General features: G+C 43.0%; 1 protein-coding gene across 3 annotated transcripts in view; it reads left to right on the top strand.

The window, feature by feature from the left end:
- The window catches only part of TSPAN4 (tetraspanin 4), a 481,009-nt gene that overhangs the window by 163,464 nt on the left and 293,225 nt on the right, over positions 1-24,320 (top strand). For all 3 annotated transcript variants that reach the window (XM_057412723.1, XM_057412726.1, XM_057412724.1), the window contains exon 3: positions 2,731-2,812. The gene's annotated coding sequence lies outside the window, so the exon portion shown is untranslated. The remainder of the gene's footprint in view (positions 1-2,730; positions 2,813-24,320) is intronic.

Genomic DNA, 24,320 nt, shown 5'->3' with positions numbered 1-24,320 from the left:
AATAAAGCACATCCAACCGGTGCCATCCTCTTCACTTGAAGCAGGTGTTTGAAATTCACCATTTTGGATGACTTCAAACTGAAGGCAAGGAAAGCATACTTGGAAAATAAGTGCCGAAAGCCTTGTAGGCCTGTTGGAAGAGTTAAATCACTCTCTGATCTCAGTGGTTTCAATCAGGCTACAAGGTCTGTAAGCATCTTGTCTTTGAAGATTAGTCTGAACTCTTAATTGTCCATTCCTGATGGTTTCTATTGCTGCAAGTTCACTAATTCTGCCTTAGTAACTACAGCAGTCATTGCAGTGGCATAAAACCTCTTGTTATTCTGCTTGTAGCATACTCCCCTTTAGAAGCTTTCCCTTCAAAGCCTTTCAGCCAGTTCAGAATTGGGGTAATGGGGGTGAGTCCACTGGACAAAGCTAAGCAGAGCCATAGCACTTGGTTCTGTGGGCTCTTGGAGAAAAGGAAGTGTCACAAGCCACTTTTTCACGATAACCTGCTGGTAGCAAGCTGGTGGAGTGTCGATTTCCAGCTGGTTTGCTTTAGAATGGGATCTAACACATGCGCCTGCAAAGTGCCCTGTGGGCTTTGAAAAGACTTCTTGTGTAGTTTGGAAACACCACGCATTTGTATCCGAGTCTTACTGTGACACCTCGGAGGTCTTGTCCAGGAGCCTCGCTCGGGAAGGACCGGCGCCAAGAAGCAGCCCCGGGCCCTGCCGGGCCTTACCCAGGGCCGCAGTGACCGACAGGGGGTGGTAAAGCGCCACCTGGGCAGAGCGAGCGGCAGAGCGCGGGAAGCTGGTCTGGGCGTGAGGCGGCCGCGGGCACCTCCGCAGGTGAGGGGGTCAGCTCCATCGTGGTTATCACCCTCACAGGAGGAGCCGGGCGATGGTACCTACCCGGCGCCAAGTTACCTCCTCTGTTCGCGCCAGGAAGGATGTAGCAACCCAGACGGAGCTGTCATGAAAACGTGCAGCCACCCGAATCTCAGGCTGCAAGGAGTGCCAGGACTTCCCGCTGGTATCAGGTGGTGGTAGGGGCAGCAGCTGTGTCATATGTGACCAAGTGGACAATCTGCTCAGCCTGGTGGCAGAGATGAAAGAGGAAGAAGAAACATTAAGAAGTATCAGGGAGTTAGAGAAGGAGATAGACTGGTGGGGCCAGGCTCTGGCCTCCCTGCGACAGCCAGCAGAAAGAAAAGATACGGGGGCTCCAGAATCCTCCCCCTGCCAGACTGAAGGCAGTATCTCAAGGGATAGGAGTGAATGGATGCAAGTCCACTCTAGGGGTGGCAAGTGAAACCCCTTCTTGCTCACCTCACCCTCCCCAGGGGTCTCTGCACAACAGGTATAAGGCTCTGGATGTGGATGGCCAGTCAATGGATGAGAAGGATGAAGGTCCATCCACACCAGAGGTGGTGACAAGGTAAGGAAGATATATGCCCCATATTATAACCACCTCCATGAAGAAGAAAAGAAGGGTTATAGTTGTAGGCGACTCCCTCCTGAGAGGACCAGAGGGTCCAATATGCCAAGCCCCTCTCACAGGGCAGTCTGCTGTCTCTTTGGGCCTAGGTTAAGGACATTACTAGGAGAATCCCTAGCCTGGTACTGTCCTCAGACTATGACCCATTACTGGTCTTCCATGAGGGTAGTGATGAAACTGCAACCAAAAGTCCAAGGGATCTCAAAAGACACTTGATGCCCTTACCAGCCAGGGATGGCTGATAAGGGCATCTGAGGTACAGGTTATCATCTCTCTTTCCAGTTGTGTGCAGCAACATTAGAAGAAATAGACGGACTGCTGCTTGCAGTCATCTCATTATTTTGTGCAGTATGGTCTCACTAATGACACCTTTTGATGTTCTATTGTTTTTTTTTTTTTTAATTATTTTTAATTTTTTAGTATATTAAACCCCTTCAAATTTCTGTATGCATGAGATTTTGGGGAGATCTCAGTTTTCATTTACAAATATAAATAGAAAACTAGTCTTTGTGGTTATAAAGAAAATGATCAAAAGCATAACATTCTGGAAGGCCAGTATATTAGGTAATGAGATTCTAATGCTCAGTGTTTTCTGAAAAAACAATGTTAGGAAGCTGATTTTTTTTTATTTTTTTGTAGATTAACTTGGCAGTGTTAGTTTCTTTTATTTTCTGTTCTTCCAACAAACTTTTTTCCCCCCAAAATAATGGATTTGTACATTACATATTCTGAATGTGTGGAATTTACATCTGCATCTTTTTTGAGTCTCAAGTCCATGAAGTGCTCCTATCTGATCCAGTGTTTTATGTGATTCAAATTATGCAAAGAAGCTGATAATGCTACCCTGTTCTAATTAAGTGCTTGAACATGGGCCTAAGCGGAAGCATGCTGTGTGGGTTGTTTGGAAGTGCTTGTGGGAGAAAGGAGCTTAAGTCCCATTGAGAGTGAAGAGCTTGATAATGTGATGTTTCCCCTATGCTCTGCTTCTGCCATCAGCAGGTGTTGTCATTCCTAAGACTTCATGAGCCAACCTGTGGTCTTTGTGCACCATCCCTTTACAGTCACACGAATGAATACTCTTATATCTCGCTGAGTTTTTCTCTATTATGTTTCAATCCAGTGATTTTAGTCCAGTTATGAGAGGGTCTCTTTCGTACTTCCTGAAAGACACAGTTAGAGAAAGCTGTTTTCCCTATATTATGCAAAGGACACGTGACTTCTGACACACAGGTTCCTGTTTTGCAGGTCCACAGTTTACTGGTTGCGAAGAGGCCACCTTGTCAACTGGGATCACATCAAGTGTACTGAGCTCCTGTTCCTGCATCAGGTACATGTACTGCTGTGATCAGTTTATTGATCTAAAATAAAGTTCTGAATGAGTAATTGCATTTGAACTTAAGGCCTCAGTGAGTGGCTTTTTAAAGGGTAGAAAATACATTCTGCAGAAGCTATTATAATTAATAAAATGGGTCAGGCTGCTAACAAAGGTGTTGCTTACTGATGGTGTGGACTGTGTTTCCTTGTCTCCCTCAGAGTGTTGTGGCCTGGAAAGACATTGTGTTGAGCCCTTTAGGTGAGGAAACTTGAAGTGGTATTAAATTATTATCCCAGGATCCTCTTTTCTTCCTTAGGATTATTGGCAAACTAATCTAATTTCAGTAATTTTGGTACTGCTTATGTGAGTACTGAGAGCAACTCTGTTCTTTCCAAGCCAGCTCAATTATTTCCATTTATGAAGAAGGCTGGTATATCATGAATCTTCACTGTTTAAGAAAGAAAATAAATCCTGTCTAACGAAGTCATGTGTGAAATCTGTCCATTTATTCTTTTCCCCTTGAACCTGCTTTTTTGTTTTGTTTTTGTGCACAGTCTATGTATTTTGAATAGGGGAAAAAACCCAGCCCAGTCCTCCTAATCATGTTATAAAAATGGTAGCAGTGTTGAAGAACATGCTGCAGGTAAGGGAAGGACAGATAAACAGAGTAAAAAAGAGGTGCTGCAGCATCTGGCACAGTTGCTGCAAGCATATATTTGAACACCCAGCAACAAATGACTAAGACACTGAGACGTATTTAGGACAATCTCACAGAGTGCAGCCCCTGAACAAGGGAGAAAGGAAGAAGGTGAGACATTGGTGTCTGGTCCCCTGTAAAGCCTTTTTCTGAATCTTCTGCAAGATTAAAGCTGCAAGTATAAAACACTGTAATAACTTTGAACCAGATGGATCTGAAATGTTTAAATGGAGGGTTAGTCTTCCCCCTTTCTTTTATTTATCTTAAGTACTTCCTAGTTTGGTCTCTTTTAAACAGTTGCAGTGGGCACAGTGGCCAGTCTCAACCTGAGTTGAAAGTCAGATTTTGTCAGAAATCTGGAAAGAAAAATAATTTCTGAAACAAAAGTCTGTGTCATAGCAAATAGCAAGCACTCATCATGGACAAGCTATTGGAGACACTCAGAAACACAATCACTACTGCATGGCGTGCCTTTAACTGGGAGTTGCAGGTTAATATTTAAATCTGTGTAGGTCTGTGGACTTCTGTGGCTTATGCAAACTGAGGATTTGACCAAGGCCTGTGATATGAAGCAGGATTGAAGTCTGATATTGCTGGGTACTAATTTTTGACTGCTTTTCTCATACCCTTTAAAAGCTAAGTGTCTATCAGGAATTTTTATGTTGCTTCATTTTCAGTGACACTTCTCCTCCAGCTCTTACCTTTTCCTGCAAAGAAGCAGAGAGCTATTTTCTTTGCTTTTTATATGTGTCTGTGACTTCCACCTTAGTTACAAGTGGAAGATCTGTGCTAAATAGTTAACATTACCCTGGGTCAATTGAATTGAATCAGTCAGAGCTTGGTCATTTTTGCTAGAAAATTACTCTTTTGGTCACTTTTCTTGCCTTTGCGTTGTCTGTGAAGACTAAAATATCTGTTGTTCTTTCAGGCCCCTCAGAAGGGCTATTCCATCTATGCTGGTTTTAGTTAGATGGAGCAGGTTAATTTGGTAGAGAGGCCATAACTTACCACCTAATAGAGTCTGTAATTGGGCTAGGGGTTTGTTTTGTTTTCTGAATTACTATGTCAAAACTTGAGCAACTTTGCTTTTAATTCTCAAACTGAATTATAGGTTTAGGACAAGGAGTTGCAGCAAACACATGCTTTCAGCAGCTGGACTGATCCAATTTTCTGCATTGCTAGTGACAGTCTTGTTGGTTTTGCGTGATTTTATATTTAATTCAAGCAGAGCTTCCAATAGGCAAAGATCAGAGAAGAGTAGAAGGCTTCTTTCTTTGCTTTGTAACTGTAAATAATCACACAGCATTACTGTATAGTTTAGAGGCTACAGCTCTTAGGGGCATGTTTACTCCCTCATCCTTACAGCCTTGTGCACGGCACTGCTGTATAAAGTCTGCAGGGGAAAAAAAAAAACAAACCAAACAAAATCCATTTCTCTGGATTGATATTGAATCTTTAAGATTGTCTTTACAGACTAAGGACAACCCATTTTTTCCTGTGGTATAAGGGTTTCTGGTGAAACATGGTTAATGAGTGCTGGGGCATCTGTTTGGGCTGATAGTGAATATATTTGATTATAGATGGACTGCTTGTACTTTAAATTATAAAGAAGAAGTGTGAGTTTCCTAAGTAGTATTTCACCATTGAAACCAGGTGGTATGAATTGTCAGCTCAAGTGCAGTGTCACTGGAAGGTGAGATTTAGCCAAAATGGTCACTTCTACTATAGAGATGAGGAAATGGAGTGGTAGAAAAATGGCACACCATCATGTTCCTTTCACTTGCAAAAAGGGAGGGGAAATAACTGCCTGTGTCTGTGCAGTATTTACACACAGACAAGGAGTCTAGACCAGAAGCTGTCAGGTTGTAGATTTTGGGGGATTTAAAATGACCTTCATGCCATGAAAAGGCTCTTTGCCTACGTGCCTGATCGTAGGAGTGGGGTCATTGTGGAAGCAAATAATGCTTTGCTTTCCCCACAAGTTTTTGTTTTTCTTTAGTTCTTCCTGCTTCTTGCCTCACAACTGACAGGGAGCCTATTTTGCCATGCTAAACACCTTGAGGCTGACAGGATGGAGAAAACCTACAGGGTCCTTTGACAGCTGTAATCAATAAGAAATGGAAAATCTCACTTTGGGAAGCCCTTTTCCAACTATAAATGACAGCAAGAGTCACGAAGGTGAAACCCTGATTTTAGACCAGACTGTGAAAGCAGAGGACCAGGAATCTGAGCCTAAGAAAAAGGTTTGCAAACCCAGAGTTTCTCTCTGCTACTTGGTGTGCACCCAAGTTAAAGAAAGAACCACACTGTTCCAGTCAGTCCTCAGAAATACCTTCCTCAGGCAGCTCATAAGCTGGAGCTTCGCTTAGTACCTCCCTGTGCATTCAGGGCAGACACAGGGCTTGCTGCTGCAGGAGCTTTCATTATCAGATTGCAATCTTCTCTGAAGGTCCCACTCACCTTCTGAGAGATGCTGAATTTCTCAAGCTGTCATGAGGGTCACTGGGAGATGAGGAAATTTCATTAATAGCATCTGGTCAGGAGGAGGGATCAGATGAGATTTTTAACCTAACAGGTCTAGTTTTTTTTTTTTTTTAAAGTAAATTATTTCTGTGGAAGAAGAAAAGTTGTTTATTTCCAAATAGATTTAATTGCCAGCAAGCCACATTGAAAATGGGAATAACAACTTTTAATTATGATTAGGGGTAGACAGAAATTCCCAGAGCACCTGGTTAATCACAAATAGAAGCTGAGGAGTGCAGTGTTTTTCATGCTGTGTTACCGTGGCAATGGCAAGTTATTCAGAAAGCATAATAGGACAAGTTAAGTCTAACTGATATGTTCTTGTTTTGTGATGTTGAGTAACTATTAGTATGGGCTCTTACTGTCATCTTTGTTTTGCAGTAAGCAATGGAAGTGAATAAGTATGCCTGTGTCCCATATTGCTGTTTTACAATTTAGCTGCTCATTTGGTTGATACGGAGTTTTTATTCCCTTTATGTTATGGGTGCGGCTGGGGAATTCAGTAGTAATAAAAATACAGAGCTCTTTACCACAAGCTTTGTGCTGATAGTTCTCAGTGTTCTGTGAAGTATGATTAATCACACATTGCAGATACATAACCGAGAATCAAGCTTGCCTGTGGTCACTTGGCTGGTAAGTGGACTGGGATGAGGATCCCTGCCCTGGAGTCTCAACACAGAGCTCCCTCTGTGCAGAATTCCTCTTTGGTTTGTTGGTAGAACTGTGAGTGGTATCATTTCTCCTAAGGATGTGGGAAAGTTTTTATGTTCCCCAGATATTAATCAGTATCTTTTTGTCAGCACTAGATTCATTTTCAGGAAGAGATACAAAAATATCACTTCCTTTTGAATTAGCTATCATATGTCCTCTGGAAGCATCTTTGCCAAATGCATTAAAAAATGCAATTAATGGCTACCCAAGAGATTTATTCTATTATCTTGACTAGCTTATTTCTAAAGTAGTTTGACATTTTATTTGTCTGACTTACCTGTTGTTGTAGGGAGATTTTGTTTTATTACCCTTGAGAAGGCTGAAATGTTAAACAGGAAATATGGGAGTTCCTTTCATTTCACATTCATAGTAAAAAAGTACTTTCAGACTGGAGTGTCAGGTCTGCAGTATAGGATAAATCTGGGCTTGTGGTTGGGACAAAATGGTGCTCAGGAGACTTAGATTGTATTACAAACAATATCCCAGACCTCTGTGGTAAGCTGCTTATACTTCAGTCCTACAAAGTAGTTTTAAGCCCTGCACACTGTACCTCTCAAATGGGAAATTCAGGTTGAGCTTTGTCTTCCTCTGGCACTGTCAACATCCCAGTGTCTGCAGTCAGTGTGAATGGGTTAGGGAAGGAGTGCACTGGAATGAAGTCACGTTGCTGCTCGCAGAGCAGACTTAGCTGTAAACAGTAGGACAGATGTAATTTGAAGTAGCCACTGGTGTTGCTGCTGGATGTGTACTGTTGGTAGTGTGAACTATAATGGTAACTGTAACACATTAATGAAGATTTCATTTATCTGGAGGAGTAAGAGCCGTTTTTATATGTTCATCTGTTAAACTGAACTTGTTTCTTCTTCAGCCAGTCCAGACATGCGTGACATCAGCTGAAATCTTTTAAATATATTAGTTTTGGGGTAGTTTTGTAATCATACTCTGGTGTCCAGTTCTCTCAGCTATGCTTCATGATTTCCTGATTTCAACTTGATGCATGCACGCGCACACACACACGCTCCATTTGGGAACAGAAGTTAAATATTGATTTGATTGTGATCTTTGGGAGACGTTATAATTAGGAGGGTTTTTTTTTGAGGGGCCAAGAGGAAGCTCAGAGAGTCAGACCAGAAGCAAAGAAAACCAATTGAAACTGGATTTCTATATGTGAGCACTCTATTTTACTTTGCATTGCCATTCTGAGTCAAAGATGATGAAAAGCATCTGATTAATAGAAGCCTGGATGAATAGAGATGCTGTTATAGTGGTTTTGGAGTCCTGTAGATCTTGGGCTTGGCAGCCAAAAAACTAGTCCCTTTTAATCTTCATTTTAGAGAAAACTGTAAGGTAAATGAAACAAGCAAGTAGAGCAGGCATATATTATTAAGCATGTTTTGTGTGAGTAAATGAATATCCGCACTTTTAAAAGTGTAAAACTGAGCTCTGCAAAGATAAATTGCTTTATCTTAATAATATACAGCATCCAAGAAAGCCTCTGCTTTTTGAGAAAAAAAATAAATAGGAAACTTTAGACCTTCTTGGAGAAAAGATAATTACACACTGGCTTATTTTAATTACATTGTCTTAAGTAGGTCACTCACATGCTTAAAACTGACAATTTAGGAAAGCTTAGGTATCTGGCATAAGCACAAAACCAAGGGACCTTGGTTCCAATCTCATTTTATAGATCAGTCCCAGTATTGCTCCAGCGTTTTACCATGGACTGCCTACAGTCAGAGAGAGCATTACTGGTATTTGTTTTTCAGTTCAGACCAGTGTTTTCACTTATTTTCTGGGTCAACTGATTTAATTACAGACATGTTCATTGCAGTCAAGCTGTCTTGCAGCAACAGTGATAAAAAGATAAAATCAGGCTTCTGAAAGCAATGGTGACAAGATTGGCTCAGAGCAGGTACAGAGACTGAAAACAAGAACAACTTCATATGGTCAGAGATGGTACTGAATGTTTGGTTTCTGTCTTATGGCTCTAGGAGAATAAGGCAAAACTTACCAGCTCAGTTAGCTCCTAATTCCTGAAAAGCATGGTTCTGTCTTGCAGGTGCTTCAGATGCTGCAAAAAAAAACCTTTTTCCTTTAAACAAAGGGGCTGAGAGACTGCTTTAGACCATTGTGTGTTTGCGAGCTGGAGCTCTGCTGGTGTAACCTGGGGACGTTATGATGGTGGGGTGTTCAGGAAAAGATAGGAGAAGAAAAAGAGCTCTCTGCTGTGAGCGGAGGAGTGTGCGTAAAGAACACGCTGGTGGAAACAAATCAAGTGGAAATAAGACATGCAGGTTGGTTGGCAGTTTAACTATTTCTTCCTCTCTTCACTATGAAGCCCAGCCTGCACCCCTCTTTGAAAGAAAAAGGCAGTTATTGGTAACTTGAACTTCTCAATGGGGTTCAGGGTAATAGGGATAAAGTTAAAACCAAATGAGCAAAGCTGTGGAGAAGGTGAATTTGATTGGAGTCTTCTTTGTGTGATCAGCCAAATCCTGATATCTGTCTACTGGACTTTTCCTAGGATAAACTATTTTAGGTTAATTATATAGATGTAATTATCAAATGAGCACATTTGTTCTAGAGTAAGAGTGTCTGTGTAGAAATTGAACTCTTGAAACCACTTGAAAGTACTTATTCTGCAGTAGTTACTTTGATTAATTTCTAAGCATACTGTGACCTACACTGATTACAGTTGGCATTGCTTCTGTGCCTCACTGCCTACTTAAAGCAGTTCAGTGTGCCCCCAGTAATGAGTCAGGTTCAGAATTGTGCCCTTTCATTTTATTTAACCTAGACAGAAGCAAACAATCTTCCCAACTCTTCATCTAAAAATGTGTACCACAGATTGAAACACTGCAGTGTGTATCCATGTGCTGGCTCCACAAACTCCTATCTTTTGCTTCCATCTCTTTCATAACAGTAGAGTTTAAATGTGGCAACATGTCTTAAGTCAGTCATGGATATTTGGTTCAGAAAATTAGGAGGTCAGTGCATCACATGAAGCAAGATGTGGGGGGATGAGACATGTCTAATGGAAAAAAAATAGAAAAAGACAGAGTACTGAGGGAGGGAAAAATAAAGAGAGTGGAAACACAGTAGAAAATGCAGGGAGGGGCTGCAAGATCCTCATGCAATTCAAGTGAGTAGTTGTTAAAACACAGGAATTGCTCAGTGACTTCGGATAGGCTGGGCTCCCTGCTCTGCAGAGCTGGAACTCCACTGGCTTGCCTGTCATGTTGTCCGGGGTTGCTTCTGCAGAGAACTGGGCCTTCATCACTCAGAGGCTGCCATCTGTCATAGTCACATCCACTGGTCTGTAAATTATTTGTGCTTGTCTAAAGGCACTAACTGCTGAATGTGTGAGCTCTGCTGTTGCTCTAGGATTGATGCTGTAGCTCAACTGGGGGCAAATGGCAGAGTCTCAGCCCTGCAAAAGCCCAAAAGCAGATCACACAGCGCTCTCCAAGGTGCCTAAAGGAAGGGGGCAGCCCTCAGCTGCACTGCAGCCAAGGCTGTGTGTGGGCAGAGTAGCAGTCTTTAAAAGTGAAAAAGTTAAATTCTGTTCACCTCTGTGGTATCGTTCATTGAAGGACCTTAAAGTTTTATTGTTGTCTGGGTGAAGCTTCACAGAAATTTGGTGAGATAACTCAGGCATTTCCAGTAGGAATGAGAAAAGATACCAAAGGCAAATATCTACTGAATAACTAAGATCTGGGGATAACCTTCACCTTGCCTGAGCAGATGGCCCAGCCCCCAGGCAGCGTGCACAGTTGTTTCGTCATCAGAAAAGTCTTTCCTCCATTCATGGAGCTCATGAACAGCACTGTGTTCTTTGAGGTATTGTACCGCCGCATGTTCTTGACATTCTGTTTGCTTTCAGTTCATTGCCTGCAGTTCTGGTGTAACAGCATCTTCTACTTGGCCAAGAACTGTCCTGACTTGGCTGTGTGCAAATGCCTGTGGTCATTTCTCAGAGGATTTGTTTTGACTCCAGGTGGAAAATGGAGAACTTAGTCTCTCCCTGAAGGTCTTGCCTTCAGGTCAGCCCCAGGAGCTTGATATTGCTCCTTTTTCTGGGGACAGCAGAAATTAGTTAATCCTTATGTGCTCCTGCTTGCTTCAAAATATCTCCCTAGTCCAGGACTGTTTGGCTGGACAGGAGATGGTTAAAATTAACTGCCTGCAAACATGTATGTTCACCTTCACCTTTTATTTATGCTAAGGGGGAAATATGATACATATATTTGACTATAGCACTGACCAAAATAACTTCAACACTTTGCACCCAGTGAGCAGCTAATGAAGGTTAGATGTCACTGTCTCCCTGCTGTCACTGTTTGGACCCAAATGACAGAAACACAAATTGCTGAAATCAAGAAGTAATTACAGTTCATGAGCAACGCAGAGTCAGATTGAAAACTGGTGGAAGTTAGCATAGCTTCATTAAAGTTTCATTTATTTATGTTTGCATTATTTTAGCTGCTTAATTTTACAGCTCTAATTTAGAGCGTAGCAATGCATGTAACTGAATCAGCTTAAGTAAGGTGGCAGTGGACTCTGCTGTGAGGAGAGCAGAGTTGCGCTGGCAGTGGGAGAGTTAGCCCTCTTAAATCAGATGTGCTGTCATTAAAAATAATCATGTGGAGCTACAGCCTTAATAGATGGATGTAATTTTATACCAGCTCCTGACATGACTGGTAAATTGTAGCTAAACTTTTAATTTACCCACCACTCCCTGCTCTTCATGTTGAGTATCATAATCATGAAAACTCCTCTCATCTGAAAATGGTGTAAGAGTTATCAGTATGAGGGCACCAAAGGTAGGCCAAAGTCATATACTCATTATCTTTCTTTCGCAAGCTGTCAGTGGAATTAGGAAATGATGTTAGCATTCTGGAAGTCCTTTCCATGGTGCAAGTGCATATTGCCTTTCTATTAATTTAATTATTTAAGCCTAACTTGTAAGGTTAACCTTTAATAACTAAAGCCTAACTTTTCTGAAAGTGCAGAGATGCTGTTTATGCAAGGCCTGTTTATAGAATCATAGAATCATAGAATCGTTAGGGTTGGAAAGGACCTTAAGATCATCTAGTTCCAACCCCCCTGCTGTGGGCAGGGACACCTTATGCTAAACCATATCACCCAAGGCCTCGTCCAACCTGGCCTTGAACACTGCCAGGGATGGAGCATTCACAACCTCCCTGGGCAACTTATTCCAGTGCCTCACCACCCTAACAGGAAAGAATTTCTTTCTTACATCCAACCTAAATTTCCCCTGTTTAAGTTTTAACTCGTTACCCCTTGTCCTGTCACTACAGTCTCTAAGGAAGAGTCCCTCTCCAGCATCCCTATAGGCCTGCTTCAGATACTGGAAGGCTGCTATGAGGTCTCCATGCAGCCTTCTCTTCTCCAGGCTGAACAGCCCCAACTTCCTCAGCCTGTCTTCGTACGGGAGGTGCTCCAGTCCCCTGATCATCCTTGTGGCCCTCCTCTGGACTTGTTCCAACAGTTCCATGTCCTTTTTATGTTGAGGACACCAGAACTGCACACAATACTCCAGGCGAGGTCTCATAAGAGCAGAGTAGAGGGGCAGGATCACCTCCTTCAACCTGCTGGTCACACTCCTTTTGATGCAGCCCAGGATACGGTTGGCTTTCTGGGCTGCAAGTGCACACTGAAGCTGGCTCATGTTCATTTTCTCATCAACCAACACCCCCAAGTCCTCCTCCGCAGGGCTGCTCTGAATCTTTTCTCTGCCCAACCTGTAGCTGTGCCTGGGATTGCTCCGACCCAGGTGTAGGACCATGCACTTGGCATGGTTAAACTTCATGAGGTTGGCATCAGCCCACCTCACAAGTGTGTCGAGGTCCCTCTGGATGTCATTCCTTCCCTCCAGCGTATCAACCGAACCACACAGCTTGGTGTCATCGGCAAACTTGCTGAGGGCACACTCAATCCCACTGTCCATGTCAGCAACAAAGATGTTGAACAAGACTGGTCCCAACACCGATCCCTGAGGGCCGCCACTTGTTACTGGTCTCCAGCCAAACATTGAGCCATTGACCACAACTCTTTGTGTGTGGCCATCCAGCCAGTTCTTTATCCACCGAGTGGTCCATCCATCAAATTGATGTCTCTCCAATTTAGAGACAAGGATGTTGTGTGGGACAGTGTCGAATGCTTTGCACAAGTCCAGGTAGATGACATCAACTGCTCTACCCCTGTCCATCAGTTCTGTAGCCCCATCATAGAAGGCCACCAAATTGGTCAGGCAGGATTTGCCTTTAGTGAAGCCACGCTGGCTGTCACCAAGCACCTTGTTATTTTCATGTGCCTTAGCATGCCTTCCAGGAGAATCTGCTCCAAGATTTTGCCAGGCACAGAGGTAATTCCCCAGGTCATCCGTTTTCCCCTTCTTGAAAATGGGGGTTATATTTCCCTTTTTCCAGTCATCGGGAACTTCACCTGACTGCCATGATTTCTCAAATATGATGGCCAGTGGCTTCGCAACTTCATTCATCAGCTCCTTCAGGACCCACGGATGGATTTCATCAGTTCCCATGGACTTGTGCACGTTCAGATTTTTAAGACAGTCTCGAACCAGTTCCTCTCCTACAGTGAGCGCAAGGTCTTCATTCTCACAGTCCTTGCATCTGCCTTCCAAGACTTGGGTGGTTTGGTCAGAGCCTTTGCCAGTGAAGACCGAGGCAAATAAGTCATTAAGAACCTCAGCCTTTTCCAAATCCTGTGCAGCCAGTTCTCCTGATAGCTTCCTGAGGGGGCCTGCATTCTCCCTAGTCTGTTTTTTATTTGCTATGTACCTATAGAATCCCTTCCTGTTATCCTTAATACCCCTAGCTAAGTTTAATTCTAACTGGGCCTTAGCTTTCCTAACCTGGTCCCTAGCTTCTTGGACAACATCCCTGTACTCTTCCCATGCCACCTGTCCTTGCTTCCCCTTATTATAAGCCTCTTTTTTCAATTGAATTTTCCTCAGGAGCTCCTTATCCATCCAAGGAAGTCTCCTGGCCCTCCTGCTGCACTTCCTTCTGGTTGGGATGCAACACTCCTGAGCTTGCAGCAGGTGATCCTTGAATATCAACCAACAGTCTTGGGCCCCTCTGCCCTCTAGGGCTGTATCCCATGGAACCTTCCGAAGCAGGTTTCTGAAGAGGCCAAAGTCTGCTCTTTTGAAGTCCAGGGCAGTGAGGTTGCTGCATGCTCTTCTCACTGTCCTGAGGATCTCAAACTCGACCATCTCATGATCGCTGCAACCAAGGCTGCCCTGGAGCGTCACATTTCCAATGAGCCCTTCCCTGTTGGTGAGCACGAGGTCAAGCATGGCACCTCTCCTTGTCGGCTCCTCTATTACTTGCAGAAGGAAGTTGTCTTCTACACAGTCGAGGAACCTCCTGGATTGCTTGTGCCGGGCCATACCGTCCTTCCAACAGATGTCAGGGTGGTTGAAGTCCCCCATGAGAACAAGGGCCTCTGAGCGTGAGGCTTTTCCTATCTGTCTATGGAGTGCTTCATCCGCAGGTTCTCCTTGATCAGGCGGTCTGTAACAGATCCCCATAGCAATGTCTCCCATAGCTATATTCCCTTTAACCCTGACCCACTAACTCTCTGTGGACTGCTCACCTGTCCCCAGACAGAGTTGCATACTCTCCAGCCTATCCCTAACATAAAGGGCAACTCCCCCTCCCCGCCTGCCAGGCCTGTCTTTTCTGAAAAGCCTGTAACCTTCCATTCCAACACTCCAGTCATAGGAGCCATCCCACCATGTTTCTGTGATGCCTATTATATCATACCCCCGTAGACGTGCACACATCTCTAATTCCTCTTGTTTGTTCCCCATGCTACAGGCTTTTGTATAGAGGCATCTGAGCCGAGCTCCAACTGAAGCCGGCTCATTGGCTGGAGTGGCTGGGATATCTCTAAATTGCTCCAAGCATTTATTATAGGTTCTGGCAACTGACTGGGTGTGTTGGAATGGAATGCTGCCCCTCTCCCCCAACACATCTAGTTTAAAGCCTCCTTGACCAGTCTGGCAAGCCTCCTACCAAAACTGCTCTTTCCCTTCTTTATCAGACCAGCTCCACCAGCCCCCACTAGATCTGGCCTACAAGCTTGGGTCCCGTGTTCAAGACACCCAAACCCCTGACTATGACACCACCCTTTTAACTAGTTATTAACCTGGCCAATCCTCCTAGCTTTTTTTAGGTCCTCCCCTGTACCCTGGAGAATTGATGAAAAGACCACCTGAGCTCCAGAGCCCCTAACCACCTCCCCCAGGGCTCTGTAGTCCTTCTGTATGTTCCCCAGGCTACTACTGTCTATATCCCTAGCTCCCACATGTATCAGCAGGAGTGGGTAATAGTCTGTGGGACTTACTAGAGTTGGTCTCAACATGTCTTTCTGTTGTTATGTTGTTCATATTTGAATTGGGGTTAAAACTATGCAATTTGTTCATATCAACTGAATAACACTTAGTCTGAGCTTGGGTATTTTTGGTAAATTTTGCCATTTTTTTCCTATTGCTTTATAGTTTAGTACAAACTTCCTGAAGGAGTGAAGAGAACTTCAGGTAACAGTATTTAAAAAAAAGAAAATTATCATAGTGTGCTGGTGAAAGATACTTGACCTGAGATGAAGGGTTGTCCTGGCTTAAGGTGTTTAGTCAGCCCTTAGTTAGGATTTCTGGACATTTGTGTGTCAGAGATTTTTAGATCTTCTTTGCCATTTTGAATTTCTTTAAGTTTCGTTTGACTTGAGCATGTATGACATCTAATAAGGCCAGGCATGTCGCTATAAAATTGAAGCAGAGACAGGAAATAGGCATTTGTCATATGAATGAACTTCAACAAGCTTGAGTTCATATTGCTTTTTGAAAAGCAGCCTGATGTGATAAATGACAGCAAGTGAAAATCTGCTTAACAGTTGCTGACCTCTTATTTATTTTATTTTACTTTTTATTATCAGTAGTATTCCTGCAGAAGCTGCAACACTCAAACCTAAATACAGAAAATAGACTGCAAGCATGTTATGAAGCTTTCCACATGTATAAAGAGTGTTCTCCAAAGGACTTTGAGTAACGAGGTCTTGCTAAGTACAGGCAGTTTTGCCATTGTATAGTTCTGTCACAAATGTGAAAGGGTAGAAAAATGGAGATTCTTATGACAGACTTTAGCCATGTCCCTAAATGTATATCTGGAAAGTCCCTGGACTTTCACACATGTTGGTTGGTCAGTGATTCTTTGACCCCTCTCTTGACAAATACATAAATAATAATCTTTATCTCCTGACTGCAATAGATCATCACTATAATTTTAAAAGTATTTATTGTGGTTAAAATGAAGTGGTCTGCCATCAAAGGTGAAGCAAGGGAATAGCTCTTCTTTGAAAAGACAGAAAAGTATGGCCAGTTTATTTAGCAGAGAGTGTTTAATGTTGGCTGGTTTCATAACATGCCTTCATTCTGTGACACAGAAAAGGTCATGGTAGGGAGGATTTTCACTGCTAGTAAGTCTTTCCAGCCATGGGAAAGCTCTCTTGCACTGTCTAGGTTACAGAGGGTACAGCATGTATAGGAAAGTACAGGTTGTCTCATCTAGTGCGTGTGAACAATGAAATCAGCAAAAGTAACATGTAATCTAGGGAGAGCAGCCCATGGAGCTGTTACTCCCAGCTGAACCACCTCCTTTAAAATCTTTTGGGGGCACATTGTTAGATGCACATTGGCAGAAATACATTAATTAGTACAAGGACAAAGAAGAAACTTTGACTGTTCTCATCAAGGTCATACTGAACAAGTCCAAGTTCACAAGTCACAATCAATAGCTACATTAGAAAAATCTCACTAATTAATTCCTGCCTCCGTGGTTGGTGTCAGCATCAGAACTTTGGGGTTTTTGACCATGGGTCAGTCTACACTGCACCAGGCCTGCTGGTGGCAGATGGGGCACTCCTGTCCCAAAGGGGGAAAAGAATTCTAGTCCAGGAGCTAGCAGGACTCATAGAGATGCCTTTAAACTAGATTTGAAGGGAGAAGGGGACACCACCAGGCTTGCTAGAAATAAGCCAGGGGGTAGATTGCTTGGGGGTAGATTAACTTGCCCAGATGCACAGGGCAAGTTAAATGCATCTATGCCAGTGTCCACAGCGTGGCCAACAAACAGGAGTTGCTTGAAGCCGTTGTGCAGCAGGAAAATCATGACATAGTCACCGTCACAGAAACATGTTGGAACGATTGGCATGAGTGGAGTGCTGCAACAGATGGCTAAAGGCTTTTCAGAAGGGATAGGTAAGGAAAAAGAGGTGGTGGGGTTGTGTTGTGTGTCAGGGAGTGCATCACAGAATCAGAGAATCCCAAGGGTTGGAAGGGACCTCAAAAGATCATCTAGTCCAACCCCCCTGCAAAAGCAGGGTAACCTAGAGTACATCACACAGGAACTTGTCCAGGCAGGCCTTGAATATCTCCAACGTAGGAGACTCCACAACCCCCTTGGGCAACCTGTTCCAGTGATCTGTCACTCTCACAGTAAAGAAATTTTTCCTGATATTCACATGGAACCTCCTATGCTCCAGTTTACACCCATTGCCCCTTGTCCTATCACTGGACATCACTGAAAAAAACCTAGCTCCATCATCCTGACACTCACCCTTTACATATTTGTAAACACTGATGAGGTCACCCCTCAGTCTCCTCCAAGCTAAAGAGACCCAGCTCCCTCAGCCTCTCCTCATAAGGGAGATGTTCCACTCCCTTTATCATCTTTGTGGCTCTGCGCTGGACTCTTTCAAGCAATTCCCTGTCCTTCTTGAACTGTGGGGCCCAGAACTGGACACAATATTCCAGATGCAGCCTCACCAAGGCAGAGTAGAGGGGGAGGAGAACCTCTCTTGACCTACTACCCACACCCTTTCTAATGCACCCTAGGATGCCATTGGCCTTCTTGGCCACAAGGGCACATTGCTGGCTCATGGCCATCCTCCTATCCACCAGGACCCCCAGGTCCCTTTCCCCTTCACTACTGTCCAGCAGGTCAGCCCCCAACCTGTACTGGTACATGGGGTTGTTCTTCCCCAGGTGCAAGACTCTACACTTGCCCTTGTTGAATTTCATCAAGTTTCTCCCCGCCCAACTCTCCAGCCTGTCCAGGCCTCGCTGAATGGCAACACAGCCCTCTGGTGTGTCAGCCACTCCTCCCAGTTTAGTATCATCAGCAAACTTGCTGAGGGTACACTCAGTTCCCTCATCCAGGTTGTTGATGAAAATATTAAACAGCACTGGTCCCAGCACTGACTCCTGAGGGACTCCACTAGTCACAGACTGCCTTGAACTCAATGTTGTTCGTGAGAGGGCTGAATGTTTGTGGGTGAAGAACAGGGAGAAAGCCAATCAAGCAGATATCTTGTTAGGAGTCTCTTACAGACCATCTACCTAGGGTCAAGCTACAGATGAAGTGTTCTTCAAACAATTGTGAGAAGTTTCATGATTGATTGCCCTTGTTCTACTTGGGGACTTCAATCTACGAGGTGTCTGCTGGAATTACAGCACGGCAGAGAAGAAACAATCCAGGAGGTTCTTGGAGGGTGTGGAAGATAACTTCCTAACCCAGCTGGTAAGTGAGCCAACAAGAGGAGATGTCTGGCTAGGTTCATCTACTGAGGACTGGTGGGTGATGTGATAGTTGGAGGCCATCTTGGGCAAAGTGATTGCAAAATGATGGAATTTTCAATCTTTGAAGCAGTCAGGAAGGTCAGCAAAACCTCCACCTTAGACTTCCGGAGGGCTGACTTTGGCCTGTTTAGGATGCTGGTTGGCAGAATTTCTTTGGAAACGTTACTGAAGGATAGAGGGGTCCAGGAAAGCTGGACACATTTTAAGAATGAAATCTTTAAGGTACAGGAGCAGGCAGTCCCTGTCTGCTGAAAATCAAACCAGCGGGGAAGAGACCAGCCTGACTGAACAGGGAAATATTGCTTGAACTCAGGGGAAAAAAGCGAATTTATTGCCTATGGAAGAAGGGACTGTCACCCCATGAAAAGTACAGGGATGTTGTTAGGTTATGTAAAGAGAAAGTTAGAAAGGCAAAGGCACAGATGGAACTAAATCTGGCCACTGCCATAAAAGATAATTAAAAGTGTGTTTACAAATATATTAGCAATAAAAGGAGGGCCAAGGAGAACCTCCATCCTCTGCTGGGTACTATGGAAAACCTAGTGACTGAGGATGAGGAAAAGGCTGAGGTCTCTTTTCCCAAGTGATAGGACAAGAGGTAATGGCTGTAAGCTGCACTAGGGGAGGTTTCAACTGGATATTAGGAAAAATTTCTTCACAAAGAGGGTGATCAGGCATTGGAACCGGCTTCCTCCCAGGGAAGCGGTGGAATCACTGTCCCTGCAGGTGTTCAAAAGTCATGTAGATGAGGCCCTCAGTGACATGGTTTATTGATGGACTTAGCAATCCTTGGATAGAGGTTAGACTTGAAAGGTCTTTTCCAACCTAGCTGATTCTATGATTCTAAGTGTTCTCTCTGTCTCCTTGTTCTGTGGCAAGTCAGAAGCTAATTGTGACAAAACCAAGTTTTTAAGCAATTCAATATCACATCCAGGTAAAAAAAAGCTTTACAGGTTTATTTGTAGTGAAGCAAGCATTGGTGCAAAAGCTTGTATAAGATGGCATACTTTCTTCTTAATATATTTGTATTTATGCGTGTGCGTGGATACGTATCTTTATTCAATAGAAAATCAAACTCCGTTCATCTCTTGGAAACCTTGACTACAGGGGTCCCTCATGCCCCTTATGGTTTCCAGATGTATTATTTCTTTTATTTTCCTCTACTCTTTTGTGCCTCTAACGAAGAGGAGCAAAGGTCAACTTTGGCAGCAACCACCTTCCTTTTGAGAACCTCTGTTCTTTTCTGCATGTGAAATGGTGTTATGGGATAGTTTCTAAACCACATTAATTGAGTTTAAAGAAAGTTGCCAAGCTTTGCAGAAACTGTCAATTTGCATTTCTTTTCCTCTTTTTGACACAATCTGGTGTCAAAAACAGCTCAGCTTCCACTATGACAGCATGATGGGAAGGTGTTTTCCTTCTTTCCAATTTAGAATTGCTTTCCAAGTGGGAAGAACTTCAGCATCTTCTAGTGCTGTGAAGAATACAGCAAGTGCAAAGATGCTTTGCAGTATCTATCTCCAGGAGACCTGGTGAAGCCTGAGCTTGAACATGGCTAAGCAAGTTGAGAGCTTCCATACGAAATGTCTCTCAATGTGGGACTACAAAGACCATGTAATCTACTGTTATATCTAATTTGCAAACAAAACTACATTTGGTAATGGTTAATGTCTTGTTGCATTATGTTTCCTTGCAAATATTGGTCTCCTGTCTAATATTGGCTTCCTCTTGGGAAAGCCCCAAGTATGAAGGGAAATGCAGTTGCACACAGCACATTGTGGCTGGTGAGTTCTTTCCCTTGGGCACAGCTGCAGAACTGTGCTCTCTATGTATAGTATTAGTTCCTATCTCTTCCTTCGAGTGGGGTTTAGATCCCTCCCAGGGTGCACCTCCTGTTCATCTCTGTCCACCTACAGTTGTTACTGTGATGAGGCATTTGGGCATAGTTAGGCCCACTGAAGGAATAAGTAAAGCTTTCTATAGGTTTTGTCTGTCCCTCATGTATGCTCAGCAAGATAACTGCTAACTTGACTTACTGTTAGTCAGTCTACAGACAATTTTGAAAACTCTATGGCTTTAGATACGGGTTTCAGTGAAGCTGTATGTGCAGTTTCTTAACCTTGAACTGTTGTTTAAACTTGCACTTCCCTAACAAAGCACAAAACCAGGCACTTAACTTTATGAACATGGTTGTAGGCCTGAGTGTCTGTCAAATCAGAATGAACGCAGTGTCAGTTTTGGGAAGAAATGAAGGACAGATTTTTACTTACTTTTTTCCCCTAAAAAAAGATCAGTATCTTGAAAATATAAGACTAGACTTTAGGAAAGGTTATAGTTTTCTAAGAGTTTATGTTTCTGAGAGACTCATGATGGGGGTAAGGAGGGGGAAGTGTTGGGGTGGTTGCTTTTAATTTTGCTTTTCATCTTACATCTTCCACTACAGGCTTCAGACTATAATGACAGAATCCATCAGGTGTAATGAAGTATCAGCAGGTCCCAGTTATTGCATTTGCCTCACGTCCCCTTGTGCTCAGTGTTCTGAATCCTTAGCTTGGCAACAGAAATGCGCTGTTATCTCACTGACTGGTCTTTACTGCGCTTCATCTAGTTTTCTGATTTCATTTCAGATTTGCTAACACCTGGTCTGCAAGTGGCAAAGGCAGCCATAGGTGTTTATAGGCATGTAGCTGTGTATACATATATATATATATATATATGTATGTTTAAATGCATGTATGTATACATACTAAATGCTTACCAATTCTATTGCGTTGTGAGTTACCATCATCTGTAGGAGTGAGCTACCAGTGTTTTCCTCCGTTGCATTGATTCTCAAGGTGCCCTAAACGTATGAATGGAAATGCATTGACTCAGAAGGCGCACAGTCTAGAGATTGTTCAGAAGTGAACCGGTTGACTTGACAAGTTCAATTTTGAAAGCAATCTTTTTCAGTGCACTGAAAGATAACAAGCGAGAAATCCTGCCCAGGAAACAAGAGAGACTCAATTTACCAACTGTCAGACACGTGGCATTAACTTTGAACAAAATGAACAGCAGATTCTCTGAGGCTTGAGGCTTCAGTGGAGCCCAAAAGTCAGGTGGATGATACAGAGGAGCAGCCTTTGTGTGGTAAGGTTGTTTTTACCTCCTAAAGTAAAATAATGGCATCCATAAAGGTGACTTTGCTACAGAGAGGGCTTACAACCTAGATGTTGAAACAAGTATGTGGAAAGTAATGAATTTGAAGTGATAACATTCCTCTTTTCCCTGTGAAAACCTCCTCCTACATTTCATAGCATGTTTTAGTGCAAATGCTGATCCTATTTGAGTGTTTCCAATTTAGTTTGAGGAAATAAAAAGTGTTGAGATACAATATTCTCTCTTGTAGGCTTCCTGTAGTGCTTTGAGTATTAGGATTAAAACCCCACAAGTTTGGAAAGGTTCATTAAATTGTTGAGCCAGAACAAGTAGGAACAGTGGTCAAAGCTTGTGAGCACGATACCAGTTTTGCATTTTTTTCTTGCTTGTTTTTGGGGGGTGAGGGTTTTATTTTCTTGTTTGTTTGCAAATTTTTTTTCTTTTTTTTTTTTTTTTTTTTTTTTTTTAAAGCCTCAGCTGTCTGGCTGCTGTGTTGGATCTGCATTAAAAGCATTTTGGGTAAGCTGACACATTTATACCTCCCAGCTTGGAAGCTGGGTCTGTACTGTTGCCATCAGGGGATTTTGAAGAAACTGTCAGGCAGGTAGGCAGGTACTTTGCTGAGGTACAGGAGACGATGGCTGTAGGGGATAGCACACTGCAGGTAACAACAGATGCAGAATAGTCCTTATCTCTTCCTGCCCTCTGTGTCTGGTGGACATGTTGCTCTTGCTTTCACCCCATGGTGTTACTTCCAGTATGTGCCAGGCCTTGACGTGAGCTGTGTGTTAAGCAAAAACCTGAGTAGGAGCTGAGTAAACAGTCACAATCTGCCTCAAAAAATCATGCAAGCATGTTAATTCTGCCAATTGCATTCTTTGAAGTGTTGACTTATACGATGAAATGAGAGGTTTACCAATAAAAAGCCAGATTGACCACTACATAGCTGCACTGAGGACAATGATTTTGCACCAGCGTGTGCTTCCTGGGGGTCTTGTCCAGTGATATCCCCATCTATAAATAAGGAATAATTACTTGCAATGCAGGTGGTTCCATTTCAAATTCCAATGCTTTAAAAATGACATTTTACAAGATTAGATTTTAATTAATGGCTCAAACCAAAGTAGATAAAAAAAGTGATGTTCAGTGGAAGTTAAGAGTATGTTTTGATTTTGATACATTCCTCTGTTTTCAGCAGGAAAAACTCCTACTCACTATGGGGGAAGGTGTTTTTCAAGCCCTGTCTTGCAAGATGGAAATTTAAATGCAGCAACATTGTGGGTGCAGGTGACACTGAAAAAGTAAAACAGGACTTAAAATATGGATATAAGAGACTCTTCTTGAAGTAGAGTTATGTAAAAAGTAAGACTCCAATCCTGTACGCTGCCACTTTGATCTTCTTTCTGATGGAAGGAAGCAATTTTAGCAAATATAACATAAGGATCAGATTGTAAACTATAGGGCTTAATTTACTTTGCTGCTTAGCATGTTGTGCATCTTGTTGAGCTTAGCATCTCGTTTCAGTTTCAGTGTTCAGTTTTAGAGCTACAAACTGGGCTTGTTGTTAATAGGTTAGGAGTACAGGATGAGTTAAAGAGGGAAAGAGCTATTAGTTAGTGATACATGGGATTATGCTATAAAGATTGTGTGATGTGATTTAAAAAGGGGTTGTGTATTCCTCTACTAGTTTCCTGTGAGGACTGGTAAATGTTTACAAGGTATGAAATAGTTACTGCAAATCAACAGTAGATTAAAAAGGTAAAAATATTTAGTGCTTCTACTCATTTCTCTGAGAATGAGTTTGAATTTGGGTAGAAAGTTTCTGATAAAAGGCTGCATTGGCTTATGGTGTTAGGGATTCTCACTGGTGGCTTTCATTGTGCCATGTTGAAGAACCTTTCCTGTTGTGTAGGGATTAAAATCTGGGATGCAGCTGCAGGGAATGACCTGTGTTGGTAGGTAGAGTGGAAGTGAGGGAGGTGGCTAATTAAATAGATGTTTCTTCTGCTAACACAGTTTAACCAGCCAGTCAAAAGAGGTGATTATCCCACTGTATTCAGTATTGATGCAGCCTCACGTTGAGTGCAGTTCTGGGTCCCACTATTTAAGAAGGATGTGAAGGCCCTTGAGTGTTCTCAGAGAGCAACAAAGCTGGAAGGAATGTCCTGTGAGGAGCAGCTAAAGACTTTGGGTTTGTCTAGTTTAGAGAAAAGGAGGGTGAGGGGCAACCTCATAGTTCTCTACATCTTCCTTGGAGAGGAGACCATGGAGGGGGAGGTTTCTGTGGTAGGATGCATAGGAATGGTTCAAAGCTGCGTCAGGAGGAGTTTACACCTGACATTAGGAAGCATTTCTTTCCCAAGAGGGTAGTCAAACACTGGAACAGGCTTCCTAGAGAGGTGGTCAGTGCCCTTGGCCTGTTAGTGTTTAAGAGGCATTTGGACACTGCCCTTAACAACATGCTTTAACTTTTGGTCAGCCGTGAACTGGCCAGGCAGTTAGACTAGATGATCATTGTAGATCACTTCCAACTGAAATAGTCTATTGTATTCTATACCACTTGGACATTATCTCTCTCCTCGTCTGAACAGTATCAAGATCAGATCAGATGAATTGTCTGAAAGATATTAATTTCTCAGTACTAACAAGAGGAAGGGGAGTGGGCTGGGTAAAGCTTAGGCTGGACACAAGAAGTTAGATGACAGGAGACACCCTGTCTATTTATTTAAACACTTAAGATGGTCAAAAATGGGAAAAGAAGACAA

The sequence above is a fragment of the Pezoporus wallicus genome, unplaced genomic scaffold, assembly GCF_028554395.1.
Source record: "Pezoporus wallicus isolate ANWC-B61680 ecotype Strahan unplaced genomic scaffold, APGP_CSIRO_Pwel_v1 scaffold_6885, whole genome shotgun sequence".
In the NCBI taxonomy this organism is placed as follows: domain Eukaryota; kingdom Metazoa; phylum Chordata; class Aves; order Psittaciformes; family Psittacidae; genus Pezoporus; species Pezoporus wallicus.
Note: the sequence above shows the minus strand (reverse complement) of the source record. Positions and strands in the feature narration are given on the sequence as shown.